Genomic DNA, 11,573 nt, shown 5'->3' on the forward strand with positions numbered 1-11,573 from the left:
TTAATTTTGGTTGGATGTGGATATTTGTTTTGTCCAACTTCAGGAGTAGACTTCCCTTTTCCCCTTGACTTGCCTGTATGAGTATTATTAATACTACTAATATCGTCTACTATTGTCGGGCTGATCTAGATCAATGCTGCAATAATTTCTTCTTTGTTTTTGTTTAGACCAGTCACCAAATTGAACAGAAAGAGATTACAAAGGCAGCAGTTTTATTCATTAGTGCTTTTTATAATATTTCTATACCTATATATGTTTTCTTTGTTCTTAATTGAGATATAAGTCCAATGTAAGTGCACTGAGAATAATGTCAAAACCAGAGACAAATTCCTTGTATGTGTACACACACAATAAATTAAGCCGAGCCTAATGACTGTTATTACTGTGCTTGTCAAAGGTACAGTATGTATTTTCTTGCATGTACAGTATATTGTCATTATTTTTGGTTTGCTTGCTGAAATCAAAACATTATAGTCGCAACGGTAAAATATCATGGTCTCATAGTATTGCAGTATTCTCAGTAGTAAATGAAGTAATCATATACTTTATTTAAGTAAAAGTTCTATGATTATTTTGCATACCTGATGATTGTGTAGATGAAAGTGAGGTTGAAGTATCTAATGCACCGCTGTCTACAGCTAAATCCTCTGGAAATCACAGCAACCACATGGATAAAAATATTAGAACATGAGCATTGTTAAGAAAGCAACATCACATTAAAGGGTGTAGGGAAAGGCGTGGAGCTAGAGTTGGGAAAGTGTGTGTGTGTGTGTGTGTGTGTGTGTGTACTTTCATAAAAGCATTGTTAGAACAAACTGTGTTATACCATCTGATGCATTATTTGAACAATACTTCACTACCAGAAGGAGTATACCACTATGACAATGGAAAAAATTGACCGACTATTATGGTCATTAAAACCGTAGGTCCTTGGAGGTCTGCAGTATGCAATGCTAAAGGGGAAACTGTCTTAACTTCTCTCCACTAAAGGAAACACCCTTCTATCATAGACCATTTGTGGGTTGCATTACTGCATTTAAAAATTTTATCTACAGGTGAAACTCAAAAAATTAGAATGTCGTGCAAAAGTTCATTTTTTTTTAGTAATGCAACTTAAAAGGTGAAACTAATATATGAGATAGACTCATTACATGCAAAGCAAGATGGTTCAAGCCGTGATTTGTCAAAACTGAGAGCTCATTTGGAAACAAAGAACCGAGAGTCTGGAGGAAGAATGGAGAGGCATCACGCAAGATGCTTTAAGTCCAGTGTGACAGTGCCACAGGCTGATAGCTTCCATGTCACGCCGCATTGAGGCAGTAGTTGCTGCAAAAGGGGCCCAAACCAAGTACTGAGTATAAACACATACTTGTACTTTTTAGAGGTCCGATATGTTCTATGTACAATCCTTGTTTTATTGATTGCATGTAATATTCTAATTTTCTGAGATTGTCGATTTGGGGTTTTCATGAGCTGTAAGCGATAATCCTCTCAATTATGACAAATCACGGCTCGAATGACAGTCTCTCTCATATATTAGTTTCACCTTTTAAGTTAAATTACTGAAATAAATGAACTTTTGCTTGATATTATAATTTTTCGAGTTTAACTTGTATATATGTGTGTCTACATGAATTATTAACACAGGCCTGTTTTACCTTCTGGATTAATGTTGGTCTCATCAAGATTTCTTCCTTTAAATTCAGACAGCTGTCCTCGTTCCAGGGCCATGCGAACTTTACTTATCTTCACCAGATGGAATGTCCCTTCGGGCAGCCTGTAATAATCGCGATGTACTCTAATATCATGCCCAAGAAAGTCTGCAAGATCATCTATTTTCGTTGTCCTTCAAGTTGAGGACCATAGACATTGTGGCCATGTGCTTCACAACATGTGATTTTTGCAAGTTTTGTCCAGTGCTTCTTACTTGGCTCTTTTCTAAGTTTTGTTTTGCACTCCAGCCTTTGTATGCTCAGGTACTGGTGCATCTTCTTCACATCTACAGCAAAAGGAAGTAGTTGGGGAGCATTCAACTTTGCCTCACTCAAATTCCTGACCTTGGATGACACACTCACTCCATTTGGTGTCACAGATTTGCTTGAACATGAGCACATTGTGAATGGCATTCTCATTACTACAGATCATTGCTGAACATTCTATAACACCAGTTATTTTGTAATTTTATTATGTATTTTTACAGTGCATTCACACCGTCTGTAACTGGCTCAGTATATTTACATAGAGCTGGTTTGAGGATGAGTCTCTGGTGGCATTCACATCAGGTGAGGATGAGTCTCTGGTGCCATTCGCATCAGGTGAGGAGTCATCTCAGGAGTCATTCGCATCAGGTGAGGATGAGTCTCTGGTGCCATTCGCATCAGGTGAGGAGTCATCTCAGGAGTCATTTGCATCAGGTGAGGATTCGTCTCAGGTGCAGTCGGCGAACTGGAATTTGTCGTACACCTTCTCTTGAGTGGTTGAACATCTACTTTCCAAATGGCAGCTGAAAATGTTTCCTGTACCTTTTGTTTCTTAATCTTGTGCTGTTTGATATTTTCTGATCAACTGTCACTGTTTCTTTAGCCAATTGAGGAATATATTCATTGTCGCTGACCTCAGAACGTGATGGTGATTATTCTGTTGTCTATCCAAGCATTTGTCTGTCTAGCTAAAAAAAGAACAAAAAAAAGGAGTGAAGTTGTGATTAATTATTTTGTAAAATCACAATCAAGCATTTAAAGAGCAAAAATATTAGCAGCAGTACTAGTAGTAGCAGCAGTAGTAGTGGTATTATTAGCAGCTGTAATAGTAAGAGAAGTAGTTGTGGTAGCAGCAGCAAGTTGGGATTTGACCACTGACATTGTGGTCATGTGCACTCCTATTATTTTCCATTCTAAAATGTTTTAGACAAAAGCTTAATAGCAAAAAAGTTGATCAGTTTGGATTCGCTGTGAATTCCCACAGACTGACAATACAGCTTTAGTGGCACATTCATTAACTGACTTGTTTGTTATTTTAAAACATGTGGGGACTGTCAGATTTGCCAAAATAATCAGTAACTGGCAAAAATATGATGGTTAATTGTTGTTGATTCAAAAACAGAAAGAAGTCATTATAATGAATAGTTGAGATGTTCTACAAGCATACAATAATCAATATTGAGACAACCCTTTCACATTGAAGTTTCCACAGCTTCACCCCACTACACAGAAGAGACTAGAAAAATGTTTCAAATTACGGTAAAATTAAACTAGGCTAAAGATCACATACACTACCGTTCAAAAGTTTGGGGTCACTTGCAAATTTATTTGTTTTTGTTTAGTGATTTATTTTTTACATTTTGCCACAATACTGAGGATTTCAAAACTATGAAATAACACATATGGAATTATGAAATTATGTAACAACAGCAGTAACAACAGTCAGTTGTTATTTTATGAAACAAAAATCAGCTCTTCTGGAACAGTTCCTGCAAGAACCCCATCAAGCTCCATGATGAAACTGTCTCTCATGAAGACCTTCCCAGGAGAACAAGACCAAAACTGAGCTCTGCTGCAGAGGAGAAGTTCAATTAGATTATATTACCAGCCTCAGAAATCACCAATTAACAACCAGCACCTCAGATTAGAGCCGTTATGAAGCTTTACAGAGCAGAAGTAGCAGATAAACATCTCAATATCAACTGTTCAGAGGAGATTATTGTGGATTTTGCATAAACGCCTTCAGTATTGTTTTACAGTTTAGAAAGAAATAAACATCAGGGACAACTAGGGCTGAGCAATATGGCTGAAAACTGTATCACGATATGAGTGTTTCATATCGGTCGATATTGATAATTATTGATATTTTTTATGACCCATTTAAAATAAGGACCAGGAGAAAAATATATTACATTTAAACATTTTTATTTTAAACTTAATCTTCCTCTGATCATAGTCCCCTCAGTTATTAAGACAGAAATGTCAATAACCATGGAAAACTCAAATCATTAAAATGTAAACATAAGTCTAAAGTCACAATGAACACTTAATTATCTCTTAACATTTAAGGTGCAAAATGAAAGAAAAAGTAAGAAATGCCTAATAAAGTGTAATAAAATAGTGCAAAGTGCATTTTCTGCTTATGAAGAGGAATCCAGCAGACCAGCACTAGACATGAAATAACACACATGGAATTATGACATGGCGCAACCAAACGTGATACACTAACGTCAATCATGTAACAGTATCACTCCCTACGTTGCTAGGTTACCAGAGACTGAGTGCCTTCGTTAATGCAACTGTCACGAGCAAATGGAGGACCAGAAGACTAGCAGTTAGCCCTTGTAGCGTGGACGATAAACCCAAATGCGGAAATAGCGCAAACAGGCAGGATAAACACGCGAATTATTGTAAGAACTCTCTCACGCCGAGAACAAGAGTTTACACAATTAAACCAGCGTTCTAGCAAAACACACTCAATTAGGAATTGGACCCAAAATGGTGAGTACTCACATAAGATCCGGCGAAGCGCCGGAAATGGCATGGGCAGACTCAATGACTGAGCGATGTGAAGCGCCATCTTGTCTTCTTTAATGCTTTCTGAATCGCGACCGTACTACGTCAGGGTCCTAGTGCCTGCCGCGGAGCGAGTGCGCATGACAGCAACCAAACTATCTTCGCAACCTGTTTTCTTCCGACAAAGAATAAAAATTATCAAACGTTTTACTGAACACATTTTTTATTGATATCAATCACATGTCTATCGCGATACATATCGTTATCGTTTTATCGCCCAGTCCTAGGAGCGACCATGAAGTTAAGACAGTGATCCCAAACTTTTGAGCATTAGTGTACAGTAATACACTTACTGCTTTATTGTAATAACCAGCATAATGTATATTTTGTTCTTCGGCGTCTCTTGCAAAATATACTTTAATCTAGCTAACAGCCAAAGTAGATATGTAACTGCTTAAATGTTACACTAATGGATCATGTAGCTAACATTAATACTGCTATCCCTTAACCAAAATCTTCTTTCATACTAAACACAATCATACATTATTACAACCTAAACAAAGGCATATCTAATTTCATTTAGGATTCTGTATTTATTTAATTGCATCTGTAACTTCACAAACCTTGAAAGCCTGTGCGAGCCTCTCCACCTCACAAACCAACTGCAACGTTTTGGGCTTTGGTGGAATGTGACAACTCAAGCCATACTTACTACTGATAGACATTATGTTTACTAATGTCACACACAAAAGCATGTAACGACAGGAAAATAGTTCTGTACATTATTATACTATATTATACTAAGTACATTATTAAAAGTTTTAGCACAACTAACCTTTGTATTTATCTTTTAAACTCTTCTTAGAACGTTGCAGACACAAATTATGATGTGTTCTGAGTCTCTCAAGGCGACTCATCAGTGCCGACTTTGAGCCTGCAAACAAAGAAACCAGAGTTTAAAAATGTTCACCACTGTAAAGTCAAATCCCTTGTATTTCTAAACTATTATTAGCTTCATGTTATATTGGATAAGAGAGTAGAGAGACAGAACAGACTGAACAGAAAGAGGGAATGACAAACAGCAAAGGGGACAGGCATGAAGTGAATCCTTGCTGCTGTGACAAGAGACAACAGACGTTTTTTTTAGCACATGCAGGTGGAAAACATGACTTTAGCGTTTGACTCAATCCTTTAGTAGAAATGTTGGAGTCTAACCAGTAAAGCTTCAACATGACGAGTTCATTTTAATACAGCGATAAAATTACTCCTAAATATAACTACAAACAAACTCACTGTGTTTACCTACAGTGATGATGTGTCCACTGAAACTGTTTAAGACATCTCTATTCGCACTGCAAGATGCAGTTTTACCTCACTGACAATCACACTTTGTTAATGACACTCAGTGAATCAGACTGACAACAATTAGAGTGATAGTCTATCTAGTTGCATGCTGTAGATAAAAACAGACGAGAAAGCTAGTGACTGGTCATTTTGTGGTTGTAGTAGAACTCAACAGAAAAGTTAAATCAATGCAGATGGTAGTGGCATGAGGGGCGGTACAGACTTTCTGACACCTTCCCTGGGAAACATTGCACCAGAAATACAGTCTAATGCAGGACGAGCACGAAGCCATGATAAACACCTTAAAAAACCCTTTAACTAAACAATTTTTCTCTCTGAATGTCTTCTATTTATGTTATTTGAACTGAGCACACAGGTCACTCTTGAACACAGAATCCCCCATTTCACATACACTCACCTGCACCGGTCACTTGTGCAGCATTGGACTGTTCAGTACCTCAGCCCAGCGATAAATAACTGTAAACTTATGTCACTTTACACAAACTAAAAGGCTAATTTACACTACTCTTATTTGCACTGTTCCACTTTGCACCATATCGGCCTTCTGTCATGTTGTTTGTCCCTTTTTGCAGGACAGTTGGTCATTTGTCTTACCACTGTCTTAGTTTGTGTTATTTAAGGGGTTTTTTTTGTACTTAGTGTTGTGTAAGGTTTTATAATATTGTAAGACATGGTAATCTAATAAGAAGATTCCTGTGCCTTGAGAACAGACCTCTCACTGTGCTTCCTCATGCCTTGTGTGGTAACACCTTCTATATCCTGAATCTAGACGAGGATACATCCAAATGTCTCCTGTCTGCAAGAACCCTTTTATTTAATCAGGAGAATGCAAATGCATCTCCTCTCTCCTGTCTGTCTCCGGGTCCCTCTATGACTGACATGTTACTGATGGTTCTTTTGATGTTCGGGACGTAGCACCGTTTAAATGTGCTCTCTTTACTGAGAATAAACAGAGATCTTCAGACATCATGCCTGTGTGTGTGTGTGTGTGTGTGTGTGTGTGTGTGTGTGTGTGTTTGTCTCTCCCGGTCGATCAGGCCCAGACCGGTAAGTCTATCAGAGTGCAACGGACACAACAAGTTAACTCTTCTTCTCTTAGCTTAAAACTTAGTTCAGACACAAGTCTTCTTCCTTATTTTAAACCTAACATGTTGTTTGTAAGGGGACAGAGAATAACAATTTCAATTCTCTATATGTACACATAGCAGAATCGACAATAAAGTTGACTTTGATCTCTACATACTACTGAAATCAATGAACATGCTCCGTTTCTATACTGAAGGGGACATGTCCTAGATGCCTTAGGCTACACCCTGGTCTGAAATTATTAAGGTAAAAGGGGAAACCAACCAAATATAGGCTATGGTACGGTGGCCTAAAGTGCAAAACAAATTAACAAAAACGGAAAACAAAATAACTAATATCTGACTGGCCGAGAAGTGCAATACAAATTAACAAAACGGAAAACAAATTAAAAACTAAATAACAAAACCCAAAACAATTTTTTTTGGAGAGGGGGAGTTTTGTTGTTTTGTTTTTGGTTTTGTTATTTTGTTTTCGGATTTGTTAATTTGTTTTTGAATTTGTTAACTTGGTTTTGTATTTGTTAATTTGTTTTCCGTTTTGTTAATTTGTATTGCACTTCTCGGCCAGTCCAATACAAACCGGAAAAGGTAGGCATAGATTGCGAATAAAATGCTTACCGCTAATTGGACGAGACATCTGTCACTCAAGATATACAGGAAGTACTGTAGTAGCGGTAGATTTGTGTGTGTATGAATGTGCAACATTATTGTGGTTTCAAATATGGCGCACTTACGGTGGCCCTGAAGTCAGTTTTGTTAAATTTTTTGCACTTCACGGCCATCATGGTTTAAAGTGAAGCAAAACACACAAGAAACAAAGATAAAGAAACAAGTTCCTACTTCCTGTATATCTTGAGTGACAGATGTCTCATCCAATCAGTGGTGGGCATTTCATTCGCTAACTATACCTACCTTTTCCGGTTTGTATCAGACTAGCCGAGAAGTGCAATACAAATTAACAAAACAAAAAACAAATTGACAAATTCAAAACCAAATTAACAAATCCAAAAACAAAATAACAAAACCAAAAACAAATCAACAAAACTTCCCCCCTCCAAAAAAAAAATTGTTTGGGTTTTGTTATTTGGTTTTTAATTTGTTTTCCGTTTTGTTAATTTGTATTGAACTTTTCGGCCAGTCAGATATGAGTTATTTTGTTTTCCGTTTTGTTAATTTGGTTTTGAATTTGTTATTTTGTATTGGGTTTTGTTATTTTGTTTTCAGTTTTGTTAATTTGTTTTGCACTTCAGGGCCACCGTACTATGGGATAGGGTAATATGAAGTGATCTCCTTTGCAGATATTAATTATGTTTAAATGCAGTCTAAAAGATTCACCTATGTTTTCTGTTTTGTTTTTTGCCTGTTATGATGGGCAACTTGAAAGGGTATGAGCAGGGGCTGGGTATTAAAAAACAGACAAAAAGAATCATTGATAGGGACTACACTGGACATTAAATTTTCTACTTCGGTTGTGCATTTTTTAAATTATTACTACTATTTCTCTGAAGTTGCATATTTTCGTTTTAACAAGTCATTGACAGTACAGTACAACCCACACAATACAACCTTATATTATCATGTCGTTACATTTCCCCTTTCTTACCTGTGCATTCAGCGTTGCCACCAGCGGAGTCAATACTTGGGTCGTCCTCCTGTCAGCACAAGGGGAACAGTCAGTCACACTTTAAGAACCAACATTATCACTTTACACTGCATTTCAAGTAACGTAACTTTTTTTTTTTTACATAGAGCAGTTACTGTAAATTGATTATTTAATAATTGATTTTGTTACAAAACATTACTTATTTTATATATATTTTCACAATAACAGTCATGTTTAAATTTTATTGTATGTTGATGGCTTGACTGTAAACAACAAACAGTGCAATAATTATGTTTAAAAAAAAAAAAAAAAATCTGCTTTGTCACTGAACCGGAGAAAAACTTTGAAAATGACCACAATGGCGCAGTCTCCATGCTACAATAATAATGATAGAAGCAAAGTATATAAGACCACAAAACACATTCATGACATTTATGTACAAGACTTTATGACCTGGATCTTGTAGTATAGAGGTTTTATTTTAAAATGATGTGACAATCATCTTGATCACTCATTTACAGAAAACAATACACTCATTTAAATTTTCTAAGACACTTTTTGTTTAGAAAGGCCGTATGCGAGGAGGCAATCGTGAATAATGCTGTAATTCACACCACAGAAGACACAAACTTGCATAAAAAACTGTATAATTACCCCTTTCAGTCAGGTCTGGGACCGAGGAAAGTGCTACAAGAAAATAGTTTGAGGACAGAAACATATTTCTTTCTTTGTGGTTTATTTAGAATACCTTAAGATTCACTTGCAAAAATTCCAGGAACAGTTCAAAATAAATGGGAAAATAAAAATAAAAATGTGCAAACAACATTCAGGGGAAAAATGGTGCAAACCAAAAACAGTGTAGAATATAAAATGTGCAAAAACATACATGCAGGGTAAAACTGCATCACGAACAGGACAAAATAAAAAATAAAAAAAAGAGACATTCAGGGTAAAACAGTGCAAGGTAAAATAAAAAAAAACTGTGCAAAAACATACATGCAGGGTAAGCATTGATGTCCAAGAAGTGTAGAAAAATCTTTCTGTACCACTTCATTGTTTTGTGCTATACAGTGTAGTACTCTAATAGCTGATCAGAGAGATCAACGCCCCTCATGTGCTGGTTGTACACAGTCACAGGTGCAAGACGTGGAAATGTCTTTGTAGTCCATGTACCTTGTAATTTCACCCTCATCTTCACCATGTCTACTGTATAAGCAGAATGGATGGTGGAACAGAGATACTTCTTGTGTGTCCATCCACTTCACAAATACAAGAGGTCCATCTGACCTGTGCTTGCGTGTCCTGATGTGAGGTGCTGGTGAAGGCAAGGGTGATGCAAACACATTCCTAAAAACAAATAAATAAAAAAAAATTAGTCTATTCTGTTCAGAGTAAATGGATGTGCAATTAATAGGTTTGGATGAACAATATATACAGAGAGGCCCAAAAAAATTTATCCAGACTTCAACATGAAAAATATACACCTGTCTTCTGTAGGTCACGTGACAGCATCAATGATGGTGATACACCTGACATTTTTAGAGAAAAGATAATACTACACACTGCTGCCATATTTCAATTTAAGTTTTAAAAAAGGCCATAGATAACAATTGTGAAAGTGTGTATACATTTTGTGCCCCTTCGTGTCTGTTGATGGACGATAGACTGGACAAATATCTGTTGATGGGCCATAGACCATGTAGTGCATATCAAACATTTACACCTGAGACATTAGCAAACACCATTCAGTGGACATGCTTTACACACATATTTAACACATTCTAAACATTTACACCAAGGTAGGTATTTGTAAATACACATACATACAGAAATATTCATAAACATCTCTGAGCTACATAAGGCAGTGTTTTAGCCAACTGGAGCTAGCTTGTTTGTGTTTAATAACATTACCGATAGCAATGTTATAAGCTAATCAAAACAGAGCCATATATAGCAACCATAATCTAAAGCTAACCAAAACGAGGTGAAATACAATAGAACATTTATAAACATCTGTAAACTCCATAAGACATTAGCTTAGCCACTGGGAAAATTTGCTACATAAGCCAACATGTTAGCAGTGTTATCTACATGCTACACTAAACTGTGTAAATTGCATTAAGAGCCAATGTTTCACACAAGCTGACAAGAGCTACTGTAGCGGAAGTAAGGAAAAAATACTAATTTTAGTTTAATATGATCAGAATAAGAGTTATATAAGACTTAATAACTTACACATTGTCACAGCAGTTTGCTTGAATGACCTCTGCTGGATCTGTTCTCTCTTCAAAATGCTCGTGGTAGGAGTCAAACAGTCTTCTTCTGAGGAAAAGGTCAATTCTTGCTGGTTGTGCAGGACATTCCGAAGTGCCATCTTCCAAACGTTCAGAAAACTCACTGAATCTGTGTGTAAACTCTGTGTTTTCAAGCCTGTCTGTGTGTATTTTTAAGCCGGTGTCCGGGGGGCGTGGCCTCGTATGTAGATTACCCTGTGACTGTTTTCCGTGTGATTGACGTGTGGGCGTGTCCCGCCTTTCAGCGCGACTGAAATTCTGTGTCTCTCCTTGGTTTTACATGGATTACATAAAATCACAATATTTACTTGTCATTTAAATAGCTTTATTTAAAAGTATACACTAATCTTTTTATAGCTATATTTCTCATGTCGGTCTTGGCGGTTATTCGTGGAGTTTCAGTTCATTTTATTGACGTGTTTTAAAAAGATTTTCGCGGAGACCGAGAAGGCTGAAAGCGCACCCTGTATATTTTCTTTATTTTACAAAAGCACATTGTTTTGTGGATGTTGTGAGTTTACATGAATAAAAGTAGACCCTTTACAGATTCAAATGATGTACTACACTTTTTTCGGTTACCAGAAAAAAATGCAAGTTTTTAAGGGTTAAATAAAGGCATGTGAATCAAATATAATGTGAACTAAAACCACAAAACTATGAAATAATTCAACAAATTCGTCACTTGCAGGAGTAGAATGAATTTATGGACAGGATGCTAAGATAGCTAATC

At 36.6% G+C, this 11,573-nt stretch overlaps 1 long non-coding RNA gene across 1 annotated transcript; it reads right to left on the reverse strand.

Annotated features, from left to right (window-relative positions):
- Positions 1-465: 465 nt before the first annotated feature.
- Positions 466-4,617, reverse strand: LOC128524555 (uncharacterized). Its single transcript, XR_008360538.1, has 3 exons — positions 4,494-4,617; positions 1,659-2,668; positions 466-647 (listed from the first exon to the last, which is right to left on the reverse strand). It is a non-coding gene; the product is annotated as an uncharacterized LOC128524555 (long non-coding RNA).
- Between the last annotated feature and the right edge of the window lie 6,956 nt (positions 4,618-11,573).

This window comes from Clarias gariepinus, chromosome 5 (assembly GCF_024256425.1).
Source record: "Clarias gariepinus isolate MV-2021 ecotype Netherlands chromosome 5, CGAR_prim_01v2, whole genome shotgun sequence".
Classification (NCBI taxonomy): domain Eukaryota; kingdom Metazoa; phylum Chordata; class Actinopteri; order Siluriformes; family Clariidae; genus Clarias; species Clarias gariepinus.